Here is a 17,293-nt window from a genome sequence, read left to right on the forward strand (position 1 = left end):
GGTTTTGGAAAAGAATGCAGAAGAAATTTAGGAGGCTCTTTTCTGAATTAGAGGGCATCAATGAGAAGAGGTTGGACAAACTTGGGCTGTTTCCTCTCGAGCTTCATTGAAGTTTATGAAATCATGAGTCACGTCGATAGGGTAAACAGTCTGAACCTTTTCCCAGGGTAAAAATGTCAGAGCAGAAGACAGGCATTCAAGGTGAGGGAGGAGATGGGGAAGAAGATTAAAGGAGATGTGTAGAATTATTTAGCACCGATTGTGGTGGGTGCCAGAAGTAGTGGTGGAAGCTTTCAAGCTTTTGAAAATAACTTCCAGCTGAAAAGAGGATACAATTCACATGCAAGTAGCAAAGTTGTCACTTAAAGAGGCATTTCCTTCAGCATGGATATGGGGGCCGAAGGGGCTGTTCCTGTGCCATCCTTTATCCAGAACTGAGTGGCCCCTCCCTGTATGGCAGCAGCAGCAGAGCAGGTCAGGTAGTCCACGTCGGACCTCAACTTGGAGGACTGTGTTTGGCTGATGGTGAGTGGAAGTCTGAGCAGGGTTGGGTCGTGGACGACTGACAGCCGACACTTCCCTCCTTCGACTATCAGTAACTCATTTGGACCAAGGTAGGGACTGAGCAAAGATAATTTACAATGAATGATGAATACCGAAACAATTTGCTTCATTGTGTAATTAATACATGAACTAAGGTGTCACAATGAACAGTGCCTAATCTATACAAGAACTGGGAACGTGTGAAATTAATACTGGGGCTGGGAATAATAATTAAAAGTACTTAATGAATTCTGGGAATGAAGGATAATACTTGAATTATACTGGTCAGGTTGGAACCAAAAATGTGAGTAATGAGAAAATGAATCACCAAGTCAATACACATGGTAAAATACGTGTCGTTCTGACCAAAAGCTCACAGCACCCAACAGAGTTACTGGACTCAACTGGTCTCACATCCCCTTATCTGACTGTCAACTTTGGTGTGTGACTCACAATTAGGCATGTGACTTTTTCCACCGCAAGTGTGCCCCTTCAGCTTTAGACCAGAGATGGCTGACCCAAGGACAACAACCCTATTCATTTCATTGGGATTCTGTGCAAGAGGAGAGCACAGCTGAGTGCAAAGGCCATCACAGTCAGCAAGGTGGTTGGACGTGCTCTTGCACATTAAGAAACTGTTAGTCAGGGCAGCGCAGACCAGTCAAATCCAGGACAATCTGGCCCTGAATGTTTCGCTCATTTGAAGTTAGTGGAGGTCTACAAATGCGATCATTTCTATCTCTATCAATTTAGAGATTCAACACGATAACTGGTTCTTATGGCCCACCAATCCACACTGCTCAAATATACCCATGTAACCAATTAACCCATCAATTACGCACGTACTTGTAGGGTAGGACGGAACTGGAGCACCCGGAGAAAGCCCACACAGGTTACAATGGCTGATTCAAACCTGAGTCACTGGCGCCGTAAGAGCATTGCACTAAACACCCCCCTAACCTTGACTCCCCCAATAAATGGACAGGAGTGCAATGCAACATCAGGAGAGAGCAGCTTTCTAACAATTCCTGCAGAGTGAGTGCAAAGGGGCGTATGATGGCAGTAAAATCCCCAGTCTCTGGCACCCGTACACAAGCTTTCCACTTGGCTGAGACACTAGCCCCTTTCAAACTGCAGCACCTGGGTAGCCCTACTGAGACCCGGGTGCAATTAGTGGGGAAGGGGGATCAACCCATTAAATCACCAACCCAGCGATTCAAGGGGGATGCCGCCCCTGCAATGACACATCACGCACTCACCGGACCAACCGCCGGATGTTCGGATGCTGGCTGCCTGGTGACGACACGTGCAAGCTCTGATGTCACCAAAATAAGCGGGTTGGTCACTTTCCTATTCATATCACCTGTGGATGAGACCTAGGCCAGTTTAACTGGGTTCACTCTTACATTGCCTAACTAATACACCTGAATCAACAATAAAGAGTTTCAAAGACCAAAGACAAATGCAAAATGTAAAGTAGTTTGGAAGAAAGAAAACAGCATTGTAGACCTTAATTATGTAAAGTTCACTTTGATCCTAACTTACAAGATTTAATTTTGAACACTGGTTGCTGGCGCTAACCGCTTCACTAACCATGCTGCGATCGTAATTAAACACTCCTCCCCCAAGTTTACAGATAAAGCCTTATGAGTATATTAATAATATACGAATAAAGACTCTTACCAGGCCATTTGGAGGAATCTCCCCACCAACGAGTGGCATCAGACGGCTCTTCACCCTGAACCCCGCCATTTTATTCAAACCCAACTTCATTCAAACAGTTTTAGCGGACAGGGCACGACCGGGTCTCTCCGCTGGCTGAATGTTGGCTCCCAAGGGGTTGTGTGCCGCTTCAGAGAACATTTACTTCTACAATTTTAAACTTTAATTTGTATTTCTTTATTTATTTTCTCAATTTTTTTTTGCCAGCTGCTTGGCGTTGCTTGAATTCCGGATACCTGGGATTACACTGGTAATACATGGTCTGCCTTTCCTTTTTCCCTGTAACAATGTGTGTTTCCAGTTTCTTCCCTTGATCCAAAAGTGGATGTTTGGTTAATGAATGGTTGTAAATTAACCCCCCCCCCCCCTCCACTGCATTTTGCTGGTGGGAGAATCAAGGGATAGTTTAAGAGGACTTTTGTGTTGCAAGAAAATGAGGAATGTTATTCTGAGAGTCAGCAAAGATCGATGGATCAAATGACCTCCTCTGCCATGAAGAGATGTGAAATATGAAAAATAATTTGCTTAGTGCATAGTTAATACAGAACTGAGGTTAATAGCCTGCATTTGGTTTGTGATATTGGACTGTGTTGTCTAATATTTAATTTAATGTATCGTTAATAAATTATGAACAGCAAGCTCCATCTATATTTATAAATTACCTTCAATAACACTTCCTTCAGCCACTAAACGCAGCTGTTACCAAAGAACATTTGAACTCAACATGCAAGGATAATCAGTGCAGCTAACAAAAACCTGAAGTCAGGATGAGACCATCCTGTTGGTCCCCTCCCTCTTCTCCTCTCCGTTTCCCTTATCCTGCTTGGGACTTACTCCCTGTGGCCGAGACTGGGTCCATCTAATGCTGAAATGGTGCAGCTGCAGCAGATCACCCGCTTCTCTGATTATTGCAAGGCCTGTGACCACTCCAACCCCCACCCCCACGTTCTGTGTTTGTCCTGCAACCTCTATCTTTCCACATTCACTTGGTCTGGATGGGCAGGGCGATCTTGGAGGTGGTCAGCAAGGCCTTAGCTGGTAGCACCGCCGAGACTCCATTACTGGATCATCGTGACAAACTTGAGCCTCACGCCATGTTAGGACAGAGATTTAGCTTGTGAGGCAGGTGACTATATTTTATTTTAAAATCTCTCCACCAACATTAAGCCGAATCAAAATAATTTCCAAAATAATTCTTATTTCTCAGTTGGCTCCCAATCTGCAAGCCCACGATCTCCTTTGAATTCAACAGGATGTGAAATGCCAAAATTGTCCGAGAGGTATTCCCTCGTAGATGGCTAGCCTCAATCAAGGTGGCAATGCAATGTCTCGCCCAATCAGTGTGATGAAACCTACGCGAATAGTGAAGACCTGGCTCACAACCAGTGGGGACAGCCAATCAGACTTGCACAAATTGCTTCAGCTGACCAATAGTTATGTGATGGCTAAGCTTTGGATTCCATTCATTCATTATCATCTGATTGTCCACATACAACCAGATGAGTGATTCTCTGGACTGTAATGCACCCTCATAATAAAGAGCACATATAATTAGCATAAAGATACAATATAAAATAAATGAATAAATATTTTTGAATAATTTACACGCTTCATTTATAAGAGACACAAGATTAAAGGATACCCTACAGTCAATGGCAGATTAAAAGCTGTGTCACAGTTGAGCTAACTGCTACATGAAACATGCCACACCACACAAACTGGGCCGAGACACCATTTGAGACAATGGAATTACTTTGGGACAGGACATCTGGTAGTTGACACATGGTGCCTGCAAAAGTGAGGCTTTCAATGGCCTGCTCCACCAGTGAAGGTCTGGAAGCTCAGCAACATCACATAACAGCCCAACCTGCTACCCAGAGCATTAAGGAGCATAAAGTCATAGCACCAAAATGGGACTCTTGATCCACCAAGTCCGCACCTACAATCAAAGACCTGCTTTGGTGATTATTATCACATACATATGTACAGTAATCAAATACAATGACATTCCTGCTTGCTGCAGCCATATTTTAGGAAGGACAGGTCAAGGGACCATGCAACTTTCATAATTGGTGGGGCTGTGGTGCAGAAGATTGGTAACTTGTAGTTCCTGGGACCACATATTGGAGGACCTTTCCCAGAGCCAGTACATCAAGGGAACCCTGAAGAAGGCACACCAATGCCTCTACTTTCTCAAACATCTGAGGAGGTTGAGCAGGTGTTCAAACATTCTACTGAAAATCCACAGGTGTACTTGTGGGAAGGGTACTGACTGATTACATTGTGGCCTGGTTTGGAAACTCCAACGCCTCAGAATGCAGAAGCTAACAGACATAGTCAAGACCATCACAGACTCTAAACTCCCGTCCATTGAAGACAATCAACAACATCAACTCAATGTCACCAAAACCAAGGAGCTGATTATTGACCAGGAAGGGAAAACGAAAGGTGTACGATCCTATGATCATTGGGGGATCAGAGATGGAGAGGGTGAGCAAACTTAAATTCTAGGGAGTCACTATCTCAGAGGATCTTTCCTGGACCCAACACACGTCAGCACCTCTACTTCCTCAGGAGTTTGCGGAGTTTGGTATGATATCAGAAACACTTGCAAATTGCTACAGATATGGATTGGAAAGTGTGCTGACTGACTGCATCACCAATAACCTTGATCATAATGCCCTGCAAAAGGTAATGGACACAGCCCAGGACATCACAGGAAAAACCCTCCTCACCTTAGAGGACCTGTACAGGTTGGAGGGCAGCAGAAATGATCAAGAATCCACACCACCCCGCACACGCTCTGTTCTAGCTGCTGCCATCATGAAAGAGGTCAAGGTTCCTCAAGACTCACACCACCAAGTTCAGGAACAGCTGCCCCCCTCCACCATCAGACTCCTCAACAACAAACTCAATCAGGGACTCATTTAAGGATGCACTTGTGCATTTGAATTGAATATTTTTCTCTCTGCATTGTACAATCAGTTTGTTTACATTGATTTGTTTACATGTATACGGATCTCCTTGAGCACATTTTTTTTTTGCACCACCAATAAGTGGTAGTTCTGCCTCGCCCACAGGAAAAAAAATCTCAGGGTCGTATGAGATATCATAGATGTACTTTGCCAATGAATCTGAACTGAACATCCATGTGCTGCCTCAGGAAGGTAGCCAACAGCATAAAGGGCCCCCATCACCCTGATAACAATCTCTTCTTGCTTCTGTCTTTGACGCTGTCTGGAACTCCATGAACTACCCTAATCAGAACAGTGAAAAGTTCTGTTTGCACCATTAAAACTTAACTTTTTTTTGCATTAACTGCAACTGTGAATAATTATTTTCTTATCCTTTTCCATTTAATTATCTCTTGTTCTGTTTCATGGCACACTGTGATCATTTAATTTATACCTTTGTTAATGGTGTACCTTACACAAGTGCGTGGCTGCAGCATGTAAGAATTTAGTGCATCTTTACTTGTATACATCACAATAAATGCTCCCACACAGGTACATAAAACACATTAAGAAACCGCAAGTGTAAATTTAATTAACACAATGTGCCATGAGAGAGAGAGAGAGAGAGAGAGAGAGAGAGAGAGAAACCCATAATAGAATTAAAAGGATAAATATTCAGAACTGCTGCTGGGCAAAAAAAAATGTCCTGTTTCAATAGTTCAAGCAGATGTTTGATGATCTTAGGGATGGTAAAAAAAATTACTTGAACTTAGAGGTGTTGGACTTCCTCCTATAGGTAGCAACGAGTACAGCGAGACTAGGGGGCGATAGAGAACCTTTATGGGGTTAGTTGCCTTTTCTACGTCCCCCCCCACCACCCACATTTTCAATGGACAGGAGGTCAGGGCCTGTGAATGACTTGACGAGGTTTGTTATTACTTTTGCAGCCTTCAAGTGCTTCGGGGCACTCGAGTCTCTTTTTAACCATCAACCAATTTTATCTTCCCCATATTCTCATCAACTGCTTCTATGTGCTTCTACTCATGCGCACACTCGAGAAAATTGATGTGAACCACCTTTCCTGGCAAAGAACAGTAATGTATTTAATTGGAGAACATCAGTGTAAACCTATTGATTGTTACCTCTGTTTCCAACTCTGGCCGAAGAGGAGCCCAACACAAAATATTTTTCACTGATTCATCCAGCCAATGTTAATGCAGTGCTTTCCCTCCTTTGAGGTTGTAGAGATGTTTGACACTGTTCCCCACTGAGCTCAACACAAGAAATAAGAGCAGGAGTCAGGCATTGGGCCCATCGAGCCTACGCTTCAGCTTAGCTGACCTTTCTGTTCCTATAACCCTGTTATTCAAAAATCTATCTGTGCTTTAAATACATTCAATGAGGCAGCCTCTACTACTACATTGGGCAGAGAATTCATAGGTTCACTAGTCTCAGGGAGAAGCAGTTCCTCCTCATCTGTCTTAAATCCTCACCCGCCCCTGAATCTATGTCCCCTTGTTCAATATCATGTGACAATAGAAACAATCATTCTGTTTTGATCTCATCCATTTTTTTCTTAATTTTATAGGTTCCCATAAGATTTCCCCCTTCAAGCCTTTTTTAAGTATTTTATTTAAAATGCTTTGATGATACATGCAGTCAAGTACAACACAAGAGTCCAAGTACAAAATTAAATTGAGTATTTACACCATGATGGTTATACCCCAATCCCCCCAAACCCCACCCACCCAAGAAAAGACCCCAGTGAAAAAGAGGTGGCTATAGAAAGAGAAAAGCAAGGATAAAGAAAGAGAAAAGAAAGAAAAAGCAGATTTGATTGCTGAAAAGTGCCGCACACTCCATGGATCATAAATTCATATTCTGCTTAATATTTTTTGGAGAAAATCAATGAAGGTCTCAAGGGCCAGGGAGAACACAACCAAAGATTTACACCTGAGATATGTAGATATGGATGCCAAACTTGTAAAAATATATCATACTTATTTCTTAAGTTATAGGTAATCTTCTCGAGGGGAACACAGCTATGCATTTTCACATTCCAGCGTGCCATACCTAGATGTGAATCAGATTTCCAAGGAACTGCCATATATTTTCTAGCCACTACCAATGCAATTTTAACAAATTCCATTTGTTGTCTGGATAGTTTCACTTTAGGTCTTGTCCCTATAATAGCCCACAGTAAAAATAATTCTGGGTTTTGTGGAAATTGAATTCCTGTAATCTGCTCTAAGAAATTTTTTAAACCTACCCAAAAAGTTCTCATTTTGGAACATGACCGTTGAATGTAGAAAGGTTCCTACCTCCTCATCAAATCTAAAACATCAGTCTGATTTTAATTTATTTAATTTCTCTAGTGTGAGATATAAATGATGCAAAAAAAATGACATTGTACTAATCTATATCTTACATTTATTGTTTTGGTCATACTAACCCAACATAAATCAGACCAATTTTAAACTTCATGTTTTTAAACTCCAATGAGTACACACTACACACTGGCTGACCCCCACCATTTCCAGGGTCAACCTCATGAATCTCCTCTGCACTGTCTCCAAATCCAGTATGTCCTTTCTCAAGCAAAGTTAAAGATGCAGAATTGCTCCTTCGCATTCTACGGGAAACACCCTCCTACCTGGAAACACCTCCTCCTCCTCCTCCAGTGATTTGTCCTACTCTGCCTATCCTTTTCTCGTGCTCTCGCTCCTATAACATACACAGCACAAAAACAGGCCCTTTAGCCCACAATGTCTGTGCTAAAAGTGACGACAAATTAAACTAAATCTTTTCTTCCTGCATGAACTACATCCTTCCATCTCCTGCATCTGTCCAGAGCCTCTTAAGCACTGTTAAATTGTAAATGAAAAACCTTCACACACCTTTTTTAAAAAATAGTATCTATTAGTTTAAAACCGGACAATAAAACACATAATTAACAATAATTAAAAACATTACATGTGGTATATGAAAGAAAAAAAAAGAACCCTCTCCCCTCCTCTAACCCCCCCAAAAAGAAAAAGGAAAAAGGAGTAAGAACGGAACAAGAGACCTCAACAATGGAGCCTATTATTTTAAAGTCTCATAATATACTGAAACCTTAAAGGGGAGGGAATGTCAGAGCTTCATTTAAATATTAACACCTATATTTTGTAAATAAGACTTCCATATCTTCCAAAATATATATTCGTTTCTTAAATTATAAGTAATTTTCTTAAATGGTAAACTTAAGTGGCATACCTTAGTAAGCTATCTCTCTATACCCAGATCCATCCCAGACTTCCAAGTTATGGCAATACATTTTCTTGCTAGAGCTAAATCAATATGAATAAACTTCTTTTGATATATATTCAATTTCAACATAGGATCACTATTCTTAATATTGTAGCGGGCTGAGCGATCATGCGGTTAGTCAGGCCAAATCGCCACTGCAGTCGGTTGGAGCAAGGTAGCGTGAGCCTCCCTTCCCTTCTCAGGAGAAGCCCACGTTTGGCAGGACAGCGCTGAGCAGGCAGTGACTCCGCAACGCACTGACGTCACTCCCACAAACCAACGTGTTCCAGACAAGAAGTGGCTCGTCCCCTTAAAGCAGCGCGTGAGGTTCAAAAATAAAGTCAGTTTCTGCTTCGTGTGTGTGTGTGTGTGTGTGTGTGTGTGTGTGTGTGTGTGTGTGTGTGTGTGTGTGGGGGGGGGGGGGGGGGTCGTTTTTCATTTCAGCAGCACTGCCTTTCGCAGATGCTATAATATCACCCAATAAAAATAACATTGGATTTCGTTGGAATTTAATCCCCATCCCTCACATGCCTTTGAACAAATGGATTGTTCAAAAGCACAAAGATCACCACTTCACACACTTTCTGAAGACATTGACAAGTTTAAAGAATTCTGGAGAGCACAGAAGGCTTCCAAATCATAGAGATTTTGCAGTAGAACCCTATCAGTAAATCACCTCAGAGCAGTTGACAGCCTCTCCACGCAGGGTTGGTTTGTGTCCCATTTGGCTGCTGTCAGATGCACCGGGATAACAGCTCATATGGGCTGGAGGAGCAACGTCAAATCTGGCTGTGCCAGGAATCAAATCCAGCATCAACACACAAAAACACTACCAGTAGGACATCCAGTACAAACCCTGCCAGCAGTGTGCATGCCTTGTGCTACAGGCCACGCTGAAACAATTCGCCATGCCCAAAAAGAGGGTCACACTGCTGAATTTTATACTAACCACTGAAATGAACAGAATGAAAAATGCACTGAAGGGCCACTGAGAAAGAGTGTGCTTTAAAAATTGTGAGTTCATTCTCATCAGCTGGAGAAATAGAAATGCAGACTAGATAAAGAGAGAAAAAAAGGAAGGTCTGAAAATAAATACATTTGAAATGCTATAGTTTAAAAGGAACAGGATTCCACATTTTTGATTGGAATCATTTCATTTTGGTGCAAGAGAGTTTATAACTTTTCATTATTAATCAGGCTTAACTCCCCATGACAAGTTTAAAAGAAAGTAATACCCAAATGCAGTAACTGTGCAAAAGTCACATGGAAGTGAGGCACAAGATGCAATTTTCACAAAGAGGCTTTGCAAATTACCCTCTCGCAATTCAGGCGGCACCCCCATGCGCAGATCAGCGCGTTCACGGCAATAATCACCACAGAGTAACTTGCCCTAGTATCTTTGGCAATTAAGAGTGTGACGTTTAAGAAGACCATTCATTCAAAAGCTCAATGAGAATTATTAACTGGATCTCCAATGCTGAATTTAACTACTTATAATTTGTCATTGCTATGGGGAGACAAGGGCAGCTTCTTTTTCTTTGTTGATGTTTGATGCACACAATTTGCCCGACAGACACCGTTTATGTCAGGATTTGCAGCAAGCATGCAGCTTGATGGGAATTCTGACATTCTCCAGGCAGTGCGTTTCCTCTGACATGTAATGCCCTGCCAGAAAGGATGTCAAGCTCAACGGAGACTGGATATTGAAGATCGTATATGATCCAGGACCAAACTCATCACCTTCAAATTGGGAATAAAAAGATGAGGAATTCAGATTCTTGACCTTCCACCTTCAATCCATCTTCAGCTGGTGTGAGCAGTAGTCACTGAGAGACGTTGAAAGCTACCTCATCAGCACCAGACAAGCCTAGGTCAGAAAATGAATCATTGAATGCCAGGGGCGAGGAACCGGTAGAAGACATCGTGCATTTCTATTCCAGTCACACAGCTAACACACAAATTCAGATTAGTAAAAATAATAGACTAAAGGGAATATTTTATGTGTAATGGCATTTATAATTGATGTCAATGTTCACATATCTGTAAGCATTAGCTGGGTTTTTACATCATAACAACCAATCGAAAATAAATGCCCTTGAATTGAATAACAAACACGATGGATTGGTTGAAACCCAGCTGTCTGCATCTGCATTTGTGGTGATGCACACCCATTACCTCCAGTGGTGCACGGCTAGATAACTCTGGTGTGTAAAAAGGCATGGTCAGTTTTGGTATCATTGCCCAAGGACCCCGATGAGAGCAACACTGCTTTCTAACAACAAACCTGTTCCTTTGACCCGGGGCACAGACCGGCCTGGGGTTCTGATAACCCGTCATGGTTCATCACCACATTGCACTCACTAATCTCTAAGGACACCGTGCTGGCCTCACACTCACCAATTCCAGGCATGGATGGCCTCCCCTTTCCCATTTTGAGAATTTTGACATTAATGCAGCCAGGCATGGGTATGATGTTGAAAACCGTAGGAGGCACACATTCCATGATAATGAAAGACAACGTCCCAGAGATAAGAGAAACTGCAACTCCTTTAAGCAGTCCAGACATAATCTTGTCGTTGAAACTTATATTTTCCTATTGTCAGATGTTTCATGAAGGTGTGAATATTACACTGAGGCCTATTTATGGATATGGCATTTATTAGTCTACTCATCCTCACTTGACTCCAAAGAAAATCTTTCTTGGCAAAGTCAATATTTTAAGACAGGTGCTCCTACAAACACGCACATACAAGCAAAAACAATCGTTTAGATGAAGGACTAGGCTGGGAGAGGGGGAATGCTGAGAAAGGACTGTGGTAGAATGCAAGACAGGAGAAAATGATTTTTAAAAATAAATAAAGCAGATCAGAATTTATTGTTATGAACAAGTCATGAAATTCCATGTGTTGCAGGAGCCTCATAGAGCAAACAATCATTTTATAACCATCTTACACCGTTACTGTAAAAAACAATAGTGCATGAAAAGTCAGGCCGTCTCTTTGGTTCATTGAGTATTCAGAAATCTGATGGCAGTGGGGAAGAAGCTGTCCTCGTGCTGCTGAGTGCTTGTCTTTAGGCTCCTGTACCTTTTCCCTGATGGTAGCAGAGTGAAGAGGGCCTGGCCTGAGTGGTGGGGGTCTTTGATGCAGTTGTCCTCAATGGAGTGACGTCTGCTGGTGTCTGTGATGTGCCGGGCTGGAGGTTATTCTTGTCCTGACGGTTGGCGTCTCCGTACCAGACAGCTATGCAACCAGCCAGTATGCTCTCCATGGTACACGTGTAGAAGTTTACGAGAGTTTTTGGTGACCTGCGCAAATCTCCTCAGATACCTCACAAAAGAGATATTTAAAGTTTGGGCATAAATACATGCACGTAAATATGAAACATGTATATGCAAAGCAAAGACACATAAAAACATACCTACACACATACAAGCAGGTATTCATGTACACATACACAGAAACAACATTCTATCCAGGTCACATTCATGAACATAAAAATCCATACATATCAATACATTTATAAGTGTAAACAACATGGCGATCATACATAATCCTGAACGAAGATAAAAATGCAGATAGCAATACACATCCATACACTCATATAATCGGAAGGATTCAGCCACAATCAAAGGAAAAAAGTTGGTGAAGGGGACCACAGACAACATCTTTCATCTGATACTGGCTCTTCGATGTTATCCTGAAACAAAGGCAGTGTGGTTTGCTGGAACTGGAGTCTTAGCTGAAATGGGAAATCTCACTGTAAACATTTCAATGATTCTGAAGACTACTTGTGGATAAAGAGCAAGACAATCTAAGAATAAATCCTTGGGAATGCCAGACAGTATTTTGGGTGGATGTAATGCGAAGCCTTTGAAGACCATTTTCTGGTTCCAACTTGAAAGAACAGACTGGTGTGGTACAGACGAATAAAACCGAGGAACTGAAGAAGAATTACATGCCAAAGACTTCATGCAGTTCAAGGAGTTAGAGTGATAATATCACCAACTCAATACCACGGGATATCACTTGAGGTGATTTGCATTCACAGATATGATCTGAGAATCAGTAACCAGGCGGAAATTAATACTCATCCCCATCTGCCTTTAAAAAATGCAGTGAGTCTTCATGAAGGCACTGCTATTTTTTAGGTAATTCCAGCACTTTGACGGTGCCAGTGAAGGAAGGGGTGTCGAGTTCAGTCTGTGATGGGATGAAACTTTGTAGTGGTGGCATCCTATTCATCTGCTACCTTGTCTTTCTAAATTATGGAGATTGTTGAAGGGTTCTTAGTAAGTACTGATATTATTAGAGCGGCACGGTTAGCAATGCCTTGACAGTGCCAGTAATTGGGACCGGGGTTTGAAACCTGTGCTGTCTGTAAAATGTTTGTACCTTTTCCCTGTGTCTGTGTGGGTTTTCCCTGGAGGCTCTGGTTTCCTTGCTCCATTTGAAACATACTGGGGGTGTAAATTGGGTGGCACAGACTCATGGGCCGAAATGGCCTGTTAAACAACGTGGCAGGAACATTGTGCTTAAAAGATTCAACGTTAATTTTGTGGGAAAAGTGGGCTCAGATTTGGTGAATAAAAGCACACTTTAGGATAGAGGAAATGGGAGGTGCGAGCATCTCAAAGGAGCAAGAGATTGGGATGTTAGATTAGCTGGAGAGGATGCAAGGAGAAAGAGGAAAGGGACTGGGGCCAAGTTCAGATCTTGAGCAGGGAAGAATTCATGGGGCAGAGGAGAAACTGCAGACATTGAAATCTGGAGAAACTCTGCTTCAGTGGAAGAAAAAAGAATTGTGAACATTTCAGGCCAGAAATCTTCATCAAAGTCTCTGGGATGCTTGGCCCGCTGGGCTGGAGGGGAAGCGGAGGTGGGCAACATCAGTGCTATTGGAGTCCATAGCTTATTCCTAGTGAAACCACAGGTTATTTGGGATTGAAGTTGGAGGTTATTTTTTTTACTATCTAGTGTGATTGTCAATATGACAAAGGACCCAATTGTTGTCCAGTCAATCAAGTCCACCATCTCTCCGAGCTCACACACATATAAACCATTATGCTAAAGCAAACGAGCACTGTATCCTTATTTTATTGAACAAAATGAAAAAGTAATTGTCCTGTTAACACAACAGTCTGACAAAGTACATCATCGTGGAGAGACATCTTGTTGAATTTTCACTAAGAGTGTGACATACTGGGAAAGAAGTACAACACACTTCTCTTTACCTTTAATGTGCTTTTCAAATAATGAAGCCCCTTAAATGCACTTTGCTCTGCTGTGTTTCAGAAAATCAAGGTAAAAGGTGAAGGTTCAATTATTGTCACGTAATACTACATTTTAGAATGTAACATACATGAAATTCTTTAACCTTTGTCCACTGTAAGGCACTTTGTCCAGCGCCCCTCACAGAGACCTACAGCACCTGGTGTTCCTGGGCAGTCTCCCCTGTCTGTAAAATGTTTGTACCTTTTCCCTGTGTCTGTGTGGGTTTTCCTTGGAGGCTCTGGTTTCCTTGCTCCATTTGAAACATACTGGGGGTGTAAATTGGGTGGCACAGACTCATGGGCCGAAATGACCAGGCCTAAGCCTGCTTCGCTTCCAAGATCAGACAATCTCAGGAACATTCAGGCTATTATCTTCCATCTCTATTATTCACCAAGTATCTATCCGTCTCTGCCTTAAAAACTGTCCAAGACTCTGCTTTCGCCATCCTTTTGGAAGTAAAGGAGTCCAAGAAGAAGCATTTCTCTCATCTCATTTTTAAACAGTGAATACTAGTTCCAAATCCTTTCACAAGGCAAAGTGTCCTTTCGATGTCCACAATGTCAGGGAGCCTCAGGGCCTTAAAGCTGTGGTCCCAGCACTGGGCCTGCAGCAAGGTGCTCACTGTCTATGGGCAACCAGAAGAAAATCAAGTGAAACAAGAAAGACGCCAAGTTGTGGAAAATACACAAAAATGCTGGAGAAACTCAGCAGGGCTGAGACACATGACCAACGTTTCAGGCCTGAGCTGTTTTTCAAGGTATGAGCAAAGAGCAGGCAAGCACCTGAATAAAAATGTAGATGAGGAGGGAATAGGCCATCAGCCAAGAGGCCATAGGTGTACATGGGGATAGAAGGGCAGTAGGAAAAAAGAGATCAGAATGGATTGGGGGAAGGGTTAGCTTTATACATGCAGACCTGGAGAAAAGGATACAGAAGGATAGGGAAAGAGAGAAAGAAAAAGAGGCAAAGGGAGAGGAACTGGCAGAAAGGTTACACCAAGTTTGCCTTCTTTTCTCCTGGCAGCCAGCCAATCTTTCATCCATGTCAATCCATTGTCTCCTGCACTATGAGATTCTATTTTCCCCAATAAGGTATGATGCAGCTCCACATCAAATGGTTCTGGAAGTCTGAGTATAGTACATCCACTGGCTCCACTTCATTCCTAGCACATTACTTCCTCAAAGAATTCTAATAAACCTACGGCTGCCCCAATGTGGTCAGTGTCACAAAACAACATTGACTTTCACCGGTCACCCTGAACAAGTTTTGTTCTTAGGAGGAAGGATGGGCTTTGCCAGCAGCTGAATCCATAGAGAGTGCAGGCAGCCCTGACACTTCAGAGCATAGCCCACATTCATGGCTGTGACTATCTTGCACTTGGCAAACTCAGTGTAGGTGACCACAGAGCCGATCACATTCTCCAGGAAAACCTTCAGCACCCCATGGGTCTCCTCGTAGAACCATCGACAGACAGCAAATGCATCAAACGTAGGAACAACATGCAGAAATGGGTCTGCTACTTTAATGAAATAATGTCTCATCGCATTGCAAGCTCAAATCTTTATTCCTGCCTTCCACTTCCCAATGGTCTGTTTATAGGTCTTTAAAATATAAAATCACATTCTGCTTCAAGCACCATTTGAGGAAGAGATTCAAAACAATCTCCATAACACTGCTGCTTCACAGCATCATTGCCCAGGTTCAAATTTGACCTCACTTTGACAGCATTGGTTTCTCCTTGGGGTTTGTGCTTCCTCCCACTTTCCTCAAGGTATGCTGGTTTCTTGTTTAATTGTTTCTATAAAATGCCCTAAGGTTAGGTGAGAGATAGGAAACTCAAGGTGAAGTTGATAGGCACATAAGAGGGAACAGCTTCAAGGGAAATAGAGCAGTTCAGCACAGGAACAAGTTCATCAGCCCACAATATCTGTGCTAAACACAAAGCAAGGTTAAATTAAATATCTTTAGTCTGCGAATGATACGTTTCCCTCCATTCACTGCACATTCATGTGTCGAGTTAGAAATCTCAAGCACGACCAAGCAGTCCATTCCAGGCTCCTCCCACTTTGTGGGGGGGGGGGAGGGGTGGAACTTGGACTCACCTTCAATGTACATCCTCCAGAATTTCACATTTTTACTCTGTGAGAAGGATTCTGACTCTATGCCCCTCAAGATTTTGTGAACAATTGCATTTTTATAAATGATCGGATGAGATTTTTCTGGAGCTCAGCAAAGAATTAATGGGCTAAAGGGTCTAGTGTCACAATTTTAAAAATGCATTCCATCTCTGTCTAAAATGGGCGCCCCTTATTTTTGAACTGTATCCTTAATTCTAGGTTATTCCACAAAAGGAAACATCCTCTCCATGCCCACCTTGTTCAAAATCTCTCAGGGTCTTATGATTCATTCAAAACTCTTCTCACTCTTTTAAACCCTAATGCATACAAACCTGGCCTATTCCATTTTAACCCATTTAACAAAACATCCATTGGTCGAGTGAGCCTTCTCTTTGCAACTTCCACCATATTAATATCTTTCCTTAAATAAGGAGATTAAAACTGTATATAATGCTTCACATGTGGCCTCATCATTGAACTATATGTGAAGCATAACTTCCCTCCTGTTGTGTTCAATTTCCCCAACAATAAATGAGAATATTCTTTAAGCTTTAATAATTACGCATGCAAATCATGCACTTGGACACCCAGTCATCTATATCTCAGAACCCGGCACTGGCTCAGCATTGAGAAAACATATATTTTTAAAATATATATATATCTCCCTGCCAAAAATGAACCATTTCACAGGTCCCTACATTCTACAGATCTTTGCCCACTCACTTGATCCACCTATATCCTTTGGTGGCCTCCTGAGATCCGCTTCAGTTTACTTTCCTCTCTCTTGTGGGGTCCCCAGCAAAGTTATGAACAGTGCTTCCTTCAACCTTCCTCCTTCAATCAGGAACAACAAATTGTATAGGGTGCCCCAGTTGCAGTCTTCCCTACTGTTAAACTCCAAGCCCTCAGAATATCCTGCTGCCTTTTACTCTCACCACTATGTTCTGCCTTGCAGGTGGTGCCCCACCACTTTCCTTATACACAATCCCCCAACATTACACTCCAGCTGCCCATTCACTTAAACCCCCTTTGTCCCTCTTCACAATTTGCTTCCAACTCACCATTATTTTGTCAATAAATTTGGATGCAGTGCAGGAAGTTCATCCTTTATATGCCTCAAGCCTGTCCTGCACCTCAGAATCACTTGGACTTGGATGAAGTCAGGGCTGCCAACTCCAGTTGGACGTTTGCCCTGATGTTTCATCACAAGGTTTTCCCCTTCCCATTGGGCCATCTCTCAACCAATCCACATTCTTCAGCACCCCATTGGAGGAGTGTTTAGCGCTGGCCAGTGTCCTGCCAACCCCATCTCAACCCTTGGGAATGATTGATACATTGAAAGCATGGAAGGGAAACATTTTTTTTGGGGGGGGAGACAAAGATTAATTTAAGGGTC

General features: G+C 42.4%; 1 protein-coding gene across 16 annotated transcripts in view; it reads right to left on the reverse strand.

Annotated features, from left to right (window-relative positions):
• The window catches only part of LOC138744504 (catenin alpha-3-like), a 1,801,283-nt gene that overhangs the window by 1,044,687 nt on the left and 739,303 nt on the right, over window positions 1-17,293 (reverse strand). The window lies entirely within an intron of this gene.

The sequence above is a fragment of the Narcine bancroftii genome, chromosome 10 (assembly GCF_036971445.1).
Source record: "Narcine bancroftii isolate sNarBan1 chromosome 10, sNarBan1.hap1, whole genome shotgun sequence".
In the NCBI taxonomy this organism is placed as follows: Eukaryota; Metazoa; Chordata; class Chondrichthyes; order Torpediniformes; family Narcinidae; genus Narcine; species Narcine bancroftii.